General features: G+C 34.9%; 1 pseudogene; it reads left to right on the forward strand.

The window, feature by feature from the left end:
- Nucleotides 1-334: 334 nt before the first annotated feature.
- Nucleotides 335-420, forward strand: LOC112999478 (uncharacterized; annotated as a pseudogene).
- Nucleotides 421-16,837: the final 16,417 nt, after the last annotated feature.

Below are 16,837 nucleotides of genomic sequence, written 5' to 3' on the forward strand. Positions count from 1 at the left end.
CTTTGACTGGGCCCTCTGTCTCTTGAATCTCTGCGAAGCAACGCTGGAGCAGTTCATCTGTGAAGTCTCCGTCAAAGGTGTCTGTGTAGGTAAAAACCCCTGTCTGTCAAGTGTTTGTTTTCCTTTGATGTGGGTACTATGGTTGAATCTAGTTTGTTCTCAATCGAAAGGGTGTCTGTTTTTTGTTTTCTGCAATCGAGTGAAGAGACCGAGTTAAGCTTAATGGGAATGTGAGGTATCTTCATTTCATTAGGGCAGCACCTGGTTTGTAGCAAGTCCACTTCAGTGAATATAATTAACAAAAATATATTTCCCAAGCAACGATAAAAAACTTGTCCCTTTGGGGACATCCGAGGAAATTGGAAGCATGGCCCCTGCGCAAGGATGACACGCTTTTATCAAGCAATGGTCCAATTTTTTTTCCCCATGTTCCTTCTTTCAATATTTTCAGGCATGGGTCTGGTTAAGATTGATAAGCTTAAATTGAAAGCCTTCTTTGTCTAACGGCAATTAAGGATACACAATAAATCCTTTTCTGCAGCAAAATGTAGAATGCGAAAACATAAAATTTTATATTTGTTATAGGCATACGAGTAAGCATGAAAAAAGGGACATGCCCTTTAGGCTTGGTTTTCAGCCCTCAATTAGAATCCAAGCTTTGGTTTTATTGAACATGTTTTGTGGGATTTTCTCTACAGAGGTAGCCAAGGTATCTCTATAGTAAGTGTTCACTTTGAAAACATATTTATTCATTTATGTGTCTCTTCTTTTGTCCATTTCATGTAATCAGTAATGGTAAAAGAAAAAAAAAGAAAAATCTCACCACCCATTAATTAAACATTTTCCTATTTCCTATTTGATGTTTTCTTGTCCAATTTTGAATTCTGAAAACACAGTATTTGTATGTTCTACATATGATAGGAAGTTGGATAATTTCATTTTAGTGAATTTCAATCATGAAAACTAAAAAGAACTTCATAAACAAGTAGCACAGAGAAACTGATATTGGCAGGGAAGAGAATGAGTAACATGGGATGGAGAATGGAAGTTAGAAAGCTTCCAATTCTAACAGAAATATTTTGCATAATATAGATGATCCCTTTTAAAGTTAACTTTTGACATACCATGATCAATGATTCCGTGATAGGTGCTTTGCAGAGTTTCTTACAAATTTAACCTTCCCTCCTTGGAGATATAATGTGCTTTGAGAGTTGTATACACTATGGCTCTCCTATCCTCCTCCACCTGTCATTCTAGAGTTAGGGAGTGGCATTACAAGCTAAACTTTGGCCACAAAAACTGAGATATGTTTAAAAATATATTTATATGCTACCATCCATTCTGGACTAGTTTAACTTGGTAGATGATGATGTTCATATACAAGATCTCCCATCACCCACGAGTTTGGTTCAAAAAGATGTTGCCTAGCTACTGTATGTTAGAAAATATTTTTTGATGTCATGGACTTGCATTTATGTAATTAAAAAAATATGGTTGAATGGTAACTTGACATGCACTAGAATCCATTTTTTTTGTGATCAATAGATATTGGAAATCACATGAGGGCACTTGAATAATATAACCTAGTTAGATGAGTCTATGATTGGTAGAAGCATTGTGACTTCATGAAACAGTAGGTCACCTCATCTCTTTCTCTCGAATATATGTCCTGGGACATATGTCATTGAATTCAAGTTTCAAATTATCTTTTATCCCATCTATCTTCAGAAAGAGTAAAGACAAAATCCTACTCCAAATTCTTGATGTTCAACCATTTTAGAAAGTCAGAACAAATTAGGTCGTCCCATCTATGTTGATAAAGAGTAAAGACAAAGATCCAATGTGGTTGTGCCATTTGTGAGGTATGCCCTTTTGATTGGGTTGTGTGTGGATAGGTCTATAGCTTCTCAAACAACAAAATTAGGTCTTAGAATATCCTCTGGGCTAATGAGATAAATATGACCAAGATACAAGTGACTGGTGGGACTGTAAACACAAAAAAGGTCTTTCTCATCTTTGTTCCGTAGAACCATTGAAGTAGTGATGAACCCAAGTGCATACTCACCAACACGATGATGCTGATGGCAATTTCTTTGAAAGCATTGGAGCCTTGATCTGTTAAATAACTAAAAAAAACTTAGAGTTTGCTAATTACATCAAATAAATGACAAACAAATACATGAATATGTTAATAAATATACCCGGTGATATTGCTACACTTATTTGGTTAGAGGCAGCATATAAATAGCTTACAAGAGGCATTTTCTTATAGAACCATTCAGCTAGGGTAAGAACTGAAGTTCCTAACCATGATGACATGAGAATTCTAACCAAAATTATGAAAGTGATGGAAGTAATAAATCCAAGACCTCTTGATTGCCTGAAATAGTTAATTATAATGCATGATTATATTTGTTACAAATAGCATAAACAGATGAAATTGAAAATTTGAGAGTTGAACTTCAAACTCAACTTTCTACAACGCAAAAGTTTAGAAATTTAAAACAAAAACTTGGATATATGAACCACTCAAAAATTTATTAAGGCCCAAAATAAAAATGATCATGACAATGTCAAGTATATTTAAACCAAATTACTTTGTTTCTCCTATCATGTGCACTTGTTGTCTTTTAGAGTACTTTTGATGTTGGCCGTTTAAGGAGAGTGATCTCACTTTTCTGACTTTTCACTCTCTCTGGTTTAAGTCAACAAGGTAGAAAAGAGGTCACTGTCTATTATGCATTGCTCTGCGCTATCCACTTCATTGTTTAATCCTTCGCTACCTTTTTGTTTCCTCTTTGGCTGTTTGCTTTTTTATAATTATATTTATCTCCAACTTTGAGAAAAAAAAGAGCTCAGTTTCCTGAATCTTAAGCCTTTCTTACTTGAATTTTAAACTCCTTAATGAAGCATGTATATTGACTTCTTGTAGCTGCTACTATAACCTCAACCCCAAAATGCATACATTCTATGTTATGCAAATTTTCTGGGTTGTTGAGCTTGCATGCTCCAATCTAAAACTATAGAGATTCACATTCCCCATGCTTTGTTAAGTACTTGAGAATCTAAAGCATAGTACAAGGCATCAACTTGCTTTGGTTCTTCACTGTTAATGTATCTTGGCCTGTTTTTTAAGCTCTATGTTGTTCCATGAATCCTTGTGCTTCCTCTTTGCTTCCCTTCAGGTGGTTACTCATTGAAAAATCTTACCTTTACTTGCTCCTGTAAGCCTTGTGCTAGTAAATTAGCTTGCAGATCTAGGGTGTTTTGTTTCAGTGGTTTTCATGAATGCTTGCTCATGGGTTTCAAACTCCCAAATGGGTTCCACATTGTGGATTTGGTTTCAAAGGATGTGATTCAAAGGGGACTTTGGGGTTTCTTTTTTGTGCTAGTGTTTGGTTTTTTCCTCTTGATGTTAAGTGATGCTTCTTAATTCCGATATGAACAATTGGGGGGTTTTGTTTTTTATTTGATTAAATATGTTTTTAGTTGTTGTATGTACAAATCAACATGAAATTATGGACTTCCATTTATTCAAACTTGTACAAAGATGTGCCTAGATATCATTTGTGTTCCTGCAGCAGCAAAAATCCACCATCCATTATCTACTTGCCTCTGGTTTTTTCGTCATCTTTTAGGATGCTGGTTGACTTTTCAGCAGCATGAAAAAAATTTCTGTTGTATACTGGATGGCCCCTCTCACTGTAGTTGACCTGATTATTGTAAATCCTTCATCACATTGTAATGGGCTATATGGTAAAGGATAATTCCTTTCTTGTATTTGCTATATTGATGTCATGCCCTCCTGAGATTTTATTTTATTTTCTTTGATTGAAATCCCATGGAGTAGATAATAAATGTACCATCCTGATGTAATGGGATAAAAGGCATAATTTTGGTTATACCTTCCAAACTGGCTGTGTTGTCCATATTTGCATTCCATGTTCAATTGTCTTTTGGTTAACATTGATATCATGTAAAAATTAATTATGAGAAATTTAATTTAATGATAAAACATTAAAGGTGAAAAGAAGGCACCAAGGAGTTTGGCAAATAGCACCGTTCACGCCATAATAAAAAATAAACTTGCTTCCCATGTTTAATTATAATTTGAATGAGTAAGATATGTCAAGGCTTCTAAGAATGATGTGTCTACATCTACTAAAGATTTATTTTTCAAAATGTATTTTGATTACACATGGAAAGCAGACATTTATTATTTTGATATATGTAGCAAAGAAAATTACGTTTCAATTTAAAAGTTTCAACATGTGGCGTGTCTCAACAAAAGACAATAGTAGTGAAAACACTTGTACTTGATTTTAAATATTACTGCAATATGTTACTGTGATAGTTATAGATGAGTACTATTGTAGTAACGAAGAATAATGAGAAATAGAACCAACAAGTACATGCAAAGTGGGCAGTTTTGATTCCTCTTCATGTTGAAGACCTTTGATCCTATTTGAAGCGTAAGCTAAGTCAAAGCCTTAGGTTATCCTTACATCCATCTCAATTTTGGGATAAACTGATATCTTAATATATTTTACTCGGTCTAGATTAAGCATGATCAATATTTGATATGGCTAGAACTAAATACATTCTTAACTATAATATCCCCCCTCCCTCTTGAGGAAAGTTTAGTTGTTGAACAACTTTGTCTGGTGGTAGTGGTCCTTTAATTTCCTTCCTAATACATGGAATGTGGTATGAGAACAAAATTTGGGTTCTTAACTCATTCATTCTTTTCAATGTTGTACATATTCTGGTAGTTACTATTTTGTGTAGGAAAAAAGGGCCAGGAAGGAAGCTTTCATTGGTTTCTGCTTGGCAAGAAAATGTGTTTCTAATAATTAACTGCAGAAATGTTAGTTCAGGTCATAAAGTCACAAGAAAGCTAAACTACCTACTCCAACAACTTAATTTAACGGTTAATGTTGTTTTCAGTTCTTTTACTTTCCTCTTCAACTAAAATCTTAGGACTCTTTTTCTCCTGGTGTTCATCTTCTTGGCTTTGTCTTGGACCTTTTATAGAAAAGCTTGTGTCTCAAAAATGGTTAATGTTTCAGCCAGTTGACTAATAACTTTTGCCGGATTATTAAAGAGGAATTTGTCATTTGATGGACCAAACATTTTCCTTTCCCTTCTTGACCAACGTGTCTTAGCATAAACTTTTGACAGTCATCTTCTTTACTTCGTATTTCTTTTTATAATTGTTCTGCAGCCATGATTTAGGTATGGACATAGTTTGTTTCAACTATAACCGGAATATTCTCCCTGTTGGAATAGTTGTCATTTGATAACAAGTGCATGCATTTGTTTGCTGTTATGACCTTGCGTTTATGCCTGCTTTTGTTTTAAGCTATGAAATAGTCACTGTAGTTGCAACTGATAACTACTCTCCCATTGCAGATCAAACTTTCTTCTGTGCTACTAGCAAACAAGTATATGAAACCCATTGCAGCTGAACTTGGAATATTATGTGGACCTGAGAAGAAACCAAGCTAAGAGTTTTTGATCCTACAAGGAGTTTGCTTTGCTTTTCGTTTTCATCAAGTAATTTTAAGGCTCTTGGTTATGACATCACTCTTCTACATCACTGATAAACATAAAATGATTTTATTTTGCATAGAAAAACTAGACTAGCTGAAGTGTAACAAATTTTACTAATCTGGTTGCAACTCGTTGTAGGCTGATAAAGCTATTTTGTCTTTAAAACCTGAGAAAACCTCTTCTATATACTATCATTTTTGTTTCTTATTTTATTTACATTTTTTATACTATAGCTAAAATGATATACATTAATGGTACAAACCTAGAGATTTCAGGGTGTTACAGGTGTTAAGATTTGCAATGCAATATCGACTGGAACCAAAGAGATGATAGAACTAAGAACAATAAATACAAAGCAAGAAAAGTAGAAAGCTAAACTATCCTTGAGTATACATGAAATATATAGCTGTCAAAATTGGTCTGGTCTAATGGGCCAATAGGCTAGACAGGACTCTCTGTTGGACATTTTAGTGTAATTGATCTCTTTATTATGTTAAAATAAGAGTGCACGCTTGTTTTAATGTAATAACGAGATGTTCGGTTTAGGCAAAGGTTGGAAGTTACATGGAAGTTACTAAAACTTCCATCAACGGTTGGAAGTTACATGGAAGTTATTAAAACTTCCATCAACGGCAGTTTTTAAAATAGCAAAAACTTCCATCAACCGCCAAAAACCACATGTTCTTTGATTATAAATAATCATTCTGGTTCAAAAAGCATAACGATGTGAAAAACATACAAGACCAAAACAAAACTCTTGAAGTATAATCTTCTGATTTTATCTGATTGAACAATTTTGGTTGAACCCCGAAATTTGATTCAATCTGAAAGTGTTTATACACGACTTCAGATTTATCCAGGATTATCTCGATTTTCAAATTTAACCAACAAAAGATTGAATCAAATCTTTCAAGATGACGAACGATAGTTCGAAGATGACAAGCAAGTTTGCGAAGTTGGACAAGTTTGAAGGGCAGGATTTCAGAAGATGGCAGAAGAAGATGCATTTTCTCTTGACAACATTGAATGTGGTGTATGTGCTGAGTACACCGATGCCGGTGTATATGGAAGACGAAACTCTAGATCAAACAAGGAAGCGTTCGAAATGGGAGAACGACGATTACATTTGTCGTGGACATATTCTGAACGATATGTCTGACTTTCTCTTTGATATTTATCAAAATGTTGAGTCTGCTAAGGAATTATGGGACTCTCTTGAATCCAAGTATATGGCAGAAGATGCTTCAAGTAACAAATTCTTAGTTAGTAATTTCTTTAATTACAAAATGATTGATTTGAGGCCTGTTATGGAACAATATAATGAACTGCTGCGGATTTTGGGTCAATTTACTCAACATGATTTGAAAATGGATGAATCCATTGCAGTTTCATCTATAATTGATAAACTGCCTTCTTCTTGGAAAGACTTCAAGCATACCTTGAAACATAAGAAGGAAGAGTTGACTCTGGTTCAACTCAGTAGTCATTTCATGATTGAGGAGTCACTGAGGGCTCAGGAAATTGACAAAGTCAATGATAAAAACGTAGCAGGTTCCTCTTCCGTTAATATGGTAGAGGAAAGTGGAACAGCTAAGCAAAATTACAATGCTAAAGGTAACAAACGAAAATTTCAAGGAAATAAGAACAAAGGTCCAAACAAACAGACAAAATTGTCATGTTGGAAGTGTGGGAAACCTGGTCATTTAAAGAGGGATTGTCGGGTGTTCAAAGGAAAGAACAAGGCTGGTCCAAGTGGGTCTAATAATCCTGAAAAGCAACAAGGTCAGATTGTAGTGAATAATTTTAATTCGAATACGAATTCAAATTATGTATCACTAATATCTGATGCATTCTATGTGCAGGATGATGACGTTGCTTGGTGGTTTGATTCGGGAGCAACAAGCCATGTGTGCAAAGATCGTCGTTGGTTCAAGGAATTTAGACCAATCGATGATTGCTCTATTGTGAAGATGGGCAATGTTGCAACTGAACCAATCCTAGGATTAGGTTGTGTGAATTTAGTTTTTACTTCCGGAAAAAGTTTGTATTTGGATAATGTCTTATTTGTACCTGGTATTCGTAAGAACTTATTGTCTGGTATGGTTTTAAATAATTGTGGTTTCAAGCAAGTACTTGAAAGTGACAAGTACATCTTGTCAAGACATGGTTCGTTTGTTGGATTTGGTTATCGTTGTAATGGATTAAACATTGATGTTCCTTTTGTTTATGAATCTATTTGTATGGCCTCGTGTAGTTCTATAACTAATATGACAAAATCAGAAATTTGGCATGCTAGATTAGGACATGTTCATTACAAAAGATTAAAAGATATGTCAAAAACAAGTATGATTCCTCCTTTTGATATGAACATTGAAAAATGCAAAACTTGCATGTTGACCAAGATCACTAGGAAACCTTTTAAGGATGTTAAAAGTGAGACTAAAGTCTCAAACCTTATTCATAGTGATTTGTGTGATTTGTATGCTACTCCATCATTAGGTCATAAAAAAATATCTTGTTACTTTTATTGATGATGCATCAAGGTATTGTTATGTATATTTATTAAATACAAAAGATGAAGCTCTTGATAAATTTAAAATTTATAAGAAAGAGGTAGAACTTCATCAAAATGGGCTAATCAAAACTCTTCGTACGGATAGGGGAGGTGAGTATTATGATCCGGTTTATTTTCAATCTACTGTAATAATACATCAAACTACAGCTCCCTATACACCACAACAGAATGGTGTAACCGAAAGGAAGAATAGAACCTTGAAAGAAATGGTGAATTCCATGTTATCCTATTCGGGTTTAAGTGAAGGATTTTGGGGTGAGGCTATGTTGACAGCCTGTTACTTGTTGAACCGAATTCCTAACAAAAGGAATAAGGTTACCCCATATGAACTTTGGCACAAAAAGACACCAAATTTGAGTTATCTCAAAATTTGGGGATGTAGGGCTGTAGTCAGGCTTACAGAACCTAAAAGGAAAACCATAGGTGAAAGAGGTATAGATTGCATATTTATTGGATATGCTGAACATTCTAAAACATATAGATTCTATGTGCTAGATTCTAATGATTCTGTTGCTGTGAACTCGGTTATAGAGTCACGGGATGCTATCTTTGATGAACAAAGGTTTACATCTATACCTAGGCCAAAGGACATGAATTCCATGTCGAAAGTCTCAATTAATATTGAGGATATACCTTCAACTAGTACTGAAACTAGAAAGAGTACGAGAGTAAGAAAGGCTAAGTCATTTGGTGATGACTTTCAACTCTATTTGGTTGAAGGGTCAAGGAATGATATTGAATTTCAATATCAATATTGCCTTAATGTTGAGGAAGACCCAAAGACTTTTAGTGAAGCAATGGCTTCAAGGGATGCTGTATTCTGGAAAGAAGCAATCCAAAGTGAGATGGATTCCATCATGCAAAATAATACCTGGAAATTGGTTGACTTACCTCCTGGATGTAAGCCATTAGGATGTAAGATGATCTTTAGGAGAAAGATGAAAGTGGATGGTACTGTTGACAAGTACAAAGCCAGATTGGTTATCCAAGGCTTTAGGCAAAAGGAGGGTATTGATTTTTTCGATACATATGCTCCTGTTGCTAGGATATCCACTATTAGACTGTTGTTAGCACTTGCTGCTATCCACAATCTGATGATTCACCAAATGGATGTGAAAACTGCATTCTTAAATGGTGAATTGGATGAAGAGATATACATGAAACAACCTGAAGGGTTTGTTATGCCAGGAAATGAAAATAAGGTGTGTAAACTGATGAAATCTCTTTATGGCTTGAAACAAGCGCCTAAGCAATGGCATCAAAAATTTGATGAGGTTGTGTTGTCTAGTGGTTTTGTTATAAACCAAGCAGATAAATGTCTATACAGCAAGTTTGATACTCATGGCAAAGGAGTTATCATTTGTCTGTATGTAGACGACATGTTGATCTTTGGTACCGACTAAGATCAAGTTGATGAAACTAAGGCATTTTTGTCTTCTAAGTTTGATATGAAAGATATGGGGGAGGCGGATGTGATCTTAGGAATAAAGATCAAACGTGGAAACAATGGTATTTCCATCTCTCAATCACATTATATTGAGAAGATATTGGAGAAATTTAATTTTAAAGATTGTTCTCCGGTAAGTACTCCCATTGATCCTAACCTGAAGCTATTACCTATTAAAGGTGAAGCAGTGTCTCAACTTGAATACTCAAGGGCGATAGGATCACTCATGTATGCAATGATTAGTACTAGGCCTGATATAGCTTATGTTGTTGCTAAACTCAGTAGGTTTACAAGTAATCCTAGTTCTCATCATTGGCAAGCTATGAATAGAGTATTCAAGTACTTAAAGGGAACCATTGACTATGGTTTGACATATACTGGATTTCCTTCGGTTATTGAAGGTTACTCTGATGCAAGTTGGATAACCAATATGGAGGATTATTCATCCACAAGTGGTTGGGTATTCCTCCTTGGAGGAGGTGCTATCTCTTGGGCATCCAAGAAATAGACCTGCATTACAAATTCAACAATGGAATCTGAATTTGTAGCTTTAGCAGCAGTTGGTAAAGAAGTTGAGTGGCTAAGAAATCTGATCTATGAGATTCCATTGTGGCCCAAACCTATACCTCCCATGTCTATCAGGTGTGATAGTCAGGCAACTTTGGCTAAGGCATATAGTCAAGTGTATAATAGGAAGTCTAGACACTTGGGTGTTAGACACAACATGGTTCGGGAGTTAATCATGCATGGTGTGATATCAGTGGAGTTTGTGAGAACTCAGCATAATTTGGCCGATCATTTAACCAAAGGGTTAAGTAGAGATCTCGTGAAAAGGTCGGCTGTGGGATTAGGATTAAAGTCCATCTGAAATCTCTTATGTTAAGATACCCAATTCCCATCTAATATGGCATTAGGTGCTGAATTCAATGTGGAAAGCTTAACATGTAGAGATTGGAACACATCATCGAAAGTATCCCAAAAGGAATGTGTTCGGTTCTGTAAGTTAAGGAGGTTGAAGTATAACTTCTCAATGGTTCTTTTGAAAAATTGCATTTGCAGGTGCAAGAAAGAAAAGAACTACCTATATAAGCATGAAGTTTAGCCGCTTCAAGAAGCTGGGACTTGGCTTTGATATGGTTATGAAGGATAGGGACACAGGCTAGTAAAACTAGTGTCGAGCAAGAGTAATGTTATAAACTATTGTGCAGATTATCTTCATGTATTCATTATGAATAGAAAGGGTTCAATCCTTAGTGACACCCTGATATTCGAATATTTGAAACGTATAATTTGCTAAGATGAAATTCAATCGTCATGATATTTCATCTATGCAGTAGTTTGTGGTATGTTATGACTTTGGTGATTTGATCGGTAATTACACTAAAATGGGGGAGGTTTGTTGGACATTTTAGTGTAATTGATCTCTTTATTATGTTAAAATAAGAGTGCACGCTTGTTTTAATGTAATAACGAGATGTTCGGTTTAGGCAAAGGTTGGAAGTTACATGGAAGTTACTAAAACTTCCATCAACGGTTGGAAGTTACATGGAAGTTATTAAAACTTCCATCAACGGCAGTTTTTAAAATAGCAAAAACTTCCATCAACCGCCAAAAACCACCTGTTCTTTGATTATAAATAATCATTCTGGTTCAGAAAGCATAACGATGTGAAAAACATACAAGACCAAAACAAAACTCTTGAATTATAATCTTCTGATTTTATCTGATTGAACAATTTTGGTTGAACCCCGAAATTTGATTCAATCTGAAAGTGTTTATACACGACTTCAGATTTATCCAGGATTATCTCGATTTTCAAATTTAACCAGCACTCTCAAAGTAGAGGCCCAAAAAGAATTGGACCAATTTGGCCTTGCTCGGTGAGCTAGGCTGACCCCCTAAAATGCTGGCACAAAAATTACTAAACCTATTCAGCATGAGGCACTACTATTGGCACTGCGACTTTTGCTATCGACACTACCACTTTTGGAATTTGGGAGTGAAAAGACAAAACTGTCCTTAAGGCAGTGTTTCTATTTAATTTAAAACATTAAAATGCTAACAAATACTAGTATAGAATCCATGACAACAAAATCTTAATTTAGGTTACTCAACATACTCCTTCAGGTCTATTTTGCTTCCAAATTCATCCCCATTTGTCCCTTTGTTTCCTTTCTTTGATGTGGCATCCTTTACCAACTTGTTTAATTTAATATAAAACAATTATATGCTAAGAAATACTGGTATAGAATCCATGACTGTAGAATCTTACTCTAGGTTACTCAACATACTCCTTCAGGTCCATTTTGCTTCCAAATTCATCCCCATTTGTTCCTTTGGTGCCTTTCTTTGATGAGACATCCTTTACCAACTTGTTTAATTTAATTTAAAACATTAAATGCTTTGCCAGTTCTGGCAATTAATCCATGACAGCAGAATCCTGCAACACTATTCATTTTGGCCATTTTCTAGCATCATTTATCCAACTATAAACATGTTAACAGATACATATATGCAACTAATCCGTTCTGGATAATCATGCAGAAAAAATACACAGATACATGTTATAGGCACTTGAAAATGCATAGTTTGGTCACATACCCTCAGGGTAATGATTTAGTAAGTTTTCAATCATCAAAATACACAAGAAACAAATTAACTCTTTGAATCTAAGCTTGAAATCAGTATCATAGCAGTCCACATGAACTTGACAGATTTTCAATCATGCAGCACCGACACCACCATAACCCCAAAAACTTTAAATATTTTATATTTATAAAGTACAAATCTTAATTACTCGTGACCGCTGCAAGCTTCCCATTAATCTCTATCATCAATAACTTTGGTCTTCGACCTCTATGATAGATAACTTTATCTTTAATCTTCACTATCGACATGTGATAATCATATTAGTATTTTACTATTTTTATAAAAAAATCATGTACATAATACTTTTTTTATTTGTACCATTTTAAAGTTCAAACAAGTTAAAATGGCAAAACAGTCTTCATATCCTTGTGCATTGTTCTAATGACAGTAGTAACTTGCTCAGTCTGATCTTCATTGGTGCATGCTGCAAGAAGTACCTTAGTTGTTCCCCCATCTGGGTAACAACCAACATCGATCATTTCTTCAAATATTTCTAAGCACTTTAAGTAAACCGTTTTTTTTAGAGTATGCTCCAATACGAGAAGTGCAAGTCACCACATTAGGTTTTAAGCCTTTTCTAGATAGCAACTGAAAGAAGTCCTCGATTGTCTCAATAAATCCTACTTGACCATACCTATTTATTAAGATATTATATGTACTATTGTCAGCTATATATGATCCTTTTTCCATCACTCTGAGAACTTCAAATCTTTTGTAGAAATGATTTCCTATCTCTCTCAACCACAAAATCAAATGCCACCTGCCATGTTCTGTTCTTTTATGTCCCCTAACTGCTTCCATCTATCCACAGGCCTGTTAGAGTTTTTTGTTATCATTTTGTTGACAATTATATTAATTTTTCATGTTATTGAAAGGGTCTTGATATAAACTAGTGAGTATCCCTTGTTTTGTGTGGGGTTTTCCTTTTCAGTATAATTAGAATTTAGGGTAAGCATAGATTAACAAGGACAAAATGTTTGAAACTAAAATAAGGATGTGTGCAATTAGATTTAATGAAAGTTTGAAAATTTAAATTAGAGTTATAGTAGTTTAAAGGGACATGTGTCAATTTCATTTTCTAAGGGAGATTAAAATCATAATAAATACTCAATAGTGGAAAATAGTGCCACTTAAAAATGACAAGTCCCTAGAATGTTAACAAATAGCCAATTCCTCCTCTTCCATGATCAGGCTTGGCAATCCTACCTCGATCTCACCAAAAGTGAATCATAGAGTGTGATTGAGATTGCTAGTCATACAAAAGCACAAGTGAAATCTTCACTGTGAATCTTTACAATTGAACCTTTTTTTTTGCAATTCAAATACCAGAGGATAGGTAGCATAACCTGTGTTAACTGCTGCAATCAACTATGGCATGTACCATACATGTTTCATAAAAGTAACTTGAATTTGGTATGGCATAATTGAGGCTTCATGTGATTTCAAGATATGATTTTGTCTTTGGGATATGACTTGTGAGTATTAACATTGAATATGTCTTAAGTTTAAAATACTTCTCGAGTATTTAACAACTGTTATGTATATTAAAAGTTGTTTGCTCTGTATTTGCTATATATGGTATAGTGGCTGTTATATCACTAAAGTATTTTGGAGTTGGCTGTTCTGAGCCACTATTCAAGACTGATTGTTATGGTTAAATGAATAAATTATGCCCCACTACAAGTAAAAGGACTTAAATGTAATGCAATCAACAAATTATTTAGGGCCCTACACCAGTATCCCAGATTGACTATTATGATTAAATTAAGAAATTAGGCCACTTTCAAGTAAAGGGGCCCAAATTTAATGGATAGGGGTACATATGAATCAGGTAACCCTATTGTAAATAACAAAACCCTCCCTATTTCTAACACCAGTTCATCCTACATCCAAGTTGCTTTAACCAAGGGTCAACCTTTATGACATGAAAATTTGTCATCTTTAAGTTGTGAAGGTCAGCAACAATTACACACATTTGGTTTACTTGAAGACTAACAAAATTTGATGCCTATTTTGCAATCCATCATATCAGATCATATAGAAACTGTTAATTTTAGACAGAAAACAAAGAATCTTACTAAGCTCACCTTTCGATATAAATTTATCAACATGGTATAAGTTTCAGTAGTTGGCTTGCATGCATCCTTCTTCGTCCTTTTGAAAATATGTTTTGCTTTGTCAGAATTTCCTCCTTTCATTAATCCGTTTATATAAGCATTGTATACAATTGCACTTGGATTATTCATTGTCATATATGGTTAGCTATTTTGAAGGATCAAATTTCTAGTTATCATAAATGTATGCACATATAAGTTGGATGTTTATTTCTACTGAGATTACAAATGCTTCATTTTCCATTTTGTGCATATATCATTTTTTTTGTATTGTAGCTTAGTAAAGCATTATCTTTATTAGTTTGCTTTTCAATCATTTGATAACGCCTTAATAGCTTAAATTGTGGCTGACTGTGTATTGTTTTACTTCATGTTTTGGTTATTTCCCCCATTCATGTTATAGATTATATATGCTCTTCAGAACCAGTTAGGTCTTCTTTTACCACGAGTGAAATTTGAACTAAACATTTTTGTATACCATATCACTACATCCCCGCACTCCTTGTGGTTGTTAGTCATCATCTTCTGAGGTATGTATCTATTTCTGACATTGTTATGCTTATTACATGCATGCTTGTTGATATATGAGTATTGTTTTATAGTAGTAGTTATGTGCATTCTGAGTGAATCTTAGTTTCCCATTTGAGATTCAATACATTGATTAATACGGACAGTTTGGATTAATCAATGTATTGAATCTTGAATTGTCCGTTTGGACAATTTGGGAAGACTTTTTTATAGTTGATTCATACATATAGGTAAATTCTCTTTTGTATGATTTGAAGAAATTTCTGTATACTGTATTTCACTTTGTTCTTCAGGTGCATACTTGACTACGGTGATTGTGCAACATGTCACCGCTTTCATCTTGTGTACCTGAAGATCAATGCGAAATGCTGCCGAAATTTCATCAAATCTAACAAAAAAGAGTAAACCTTTACGTATGAATCTACAATAAAAATGTCTTCCTGAATGAGATAGGGCCACACCTTTCATGAAAAAAGTGAGTTTAGCATGCATGACAGATAACTTAATGATTTTGAATAGCAAAGACAAAATATGGATCGAAGTTGGATGAAAGCATTACGCATCAGTGACGAGTATGAGAATGAGGTTGAACAATTCCTACAATTTACAGAACGTAATGTTGAAAGTTTGGGGGGAAATTTTTTCTATCCATGTGTTAAATGTGTGATTGGGAGACGCCAATGAGTAAGTGAAATCAGATCACATCTTATATGTCATAGAATCATTCCGAATTACACAAAATGGATATGGCATGGGGAATTGCCAGACATGCCAACTAATTCTCGCACTGAGCAAGTTGATGAACACATTAGTGATCGTATAGAAGACATGATTCGTGATTTTGGACAAGACTATTTTGAACAAGCACATGCACCTTTGTATGACAAAATAGAAAGTGATTCAAAGACGCCATTGTATCCGGGGTGCACAAGTTTCACAAGGTTGTCAGGGGTGTTAGCTTTGGTCAACTTGAAGGCAAGATTTGGGTGGAGTGACAAAAGCTTCACTGAATTGTTTGTGTTATTGAAGAAGATGCTTCCTGAACAAAACACATTTCCAAAAAATCACTACGAGGCAGAGAAGATTTTATGTCCTATGGGAATGGAGTACCAAAAGATCCATGCATGCCCTAATGATTCATATTGTATAGAAATCAGTTTGCAGAAATGCATAAGTGCCCCACATGTGGGGTATCATGGTACAAAGTCCAGGATAATGAATTCGATGATGATGCAAGCAAAAAAAATAGTCGTCCAGCAAAAGTGTGTTGGTATCTTCCAATAATACCAAGGTTTAAGCGATTTTTTGCTAATGGACATGATGCAAAAAACCTTACATGGAACGTAGATGGTAGAAAAAGTGATGGATTGCTCCAACTTCCGACCGATTCTCCATAATGGAAGACAATTGATCGTTTGTATCCATATTTTGGAGATGAGCGAAGAAACCTAAGGCTTGGTCTTGCTTCGGATGGAATGAATCCTTTTGGTAACTTAAGCACAAACCATAGTTCATGGTCTGTTTTGCTGATGATTTACAACCTCCCTCCTTGGTTGTGCATCAAGCGAAAATACATTATGCTGTGTATGATGATAGCGGGTCCAAGGCAGCCAGGGAATGATATTAATGTGTATCTCACTCTGTTGATTGAAGACTAGAGAAAATTGTGGGAAGATGGGGTTGATGTGTGGGATGGGAATCTATAGCAGACCTTCAGGTTACGGTCAATGGTGTTTTGTACTATTGATGACTTTCCAACAGATGGAAATTTCACTGGATATAGTGTCAAAGGACACCATGCATGTCCTATCTGTGAGAGAAACACAAGCTTTACCCAATTGAAACATGGAAAGAAGAAATTTTATACAAGACACCGAAGATTTCTTAAACCTTATCACCCGTATCGACGATTGAAGAAAACTTTTAATGGAAGTCAGGAGAATGAAAGTGCGCCGCAACCATTAGCTGTAA

The sequence above is a fragment of the Glycine max genome, chromosome 14, assembly GCF_000004515.6.
Source record: "Glycine max cultivar Williams 82 chromosome 14, Glycine_max_v4.0, whole genome shotgun sequence".
NCBI classification, from domain to species: domain Eukaryota; kingdom Viridiplantae; phylum Streptophyta; class Magnoliopsida; order Fabales; family Fabaceae; genus Glycine; species Glycine max.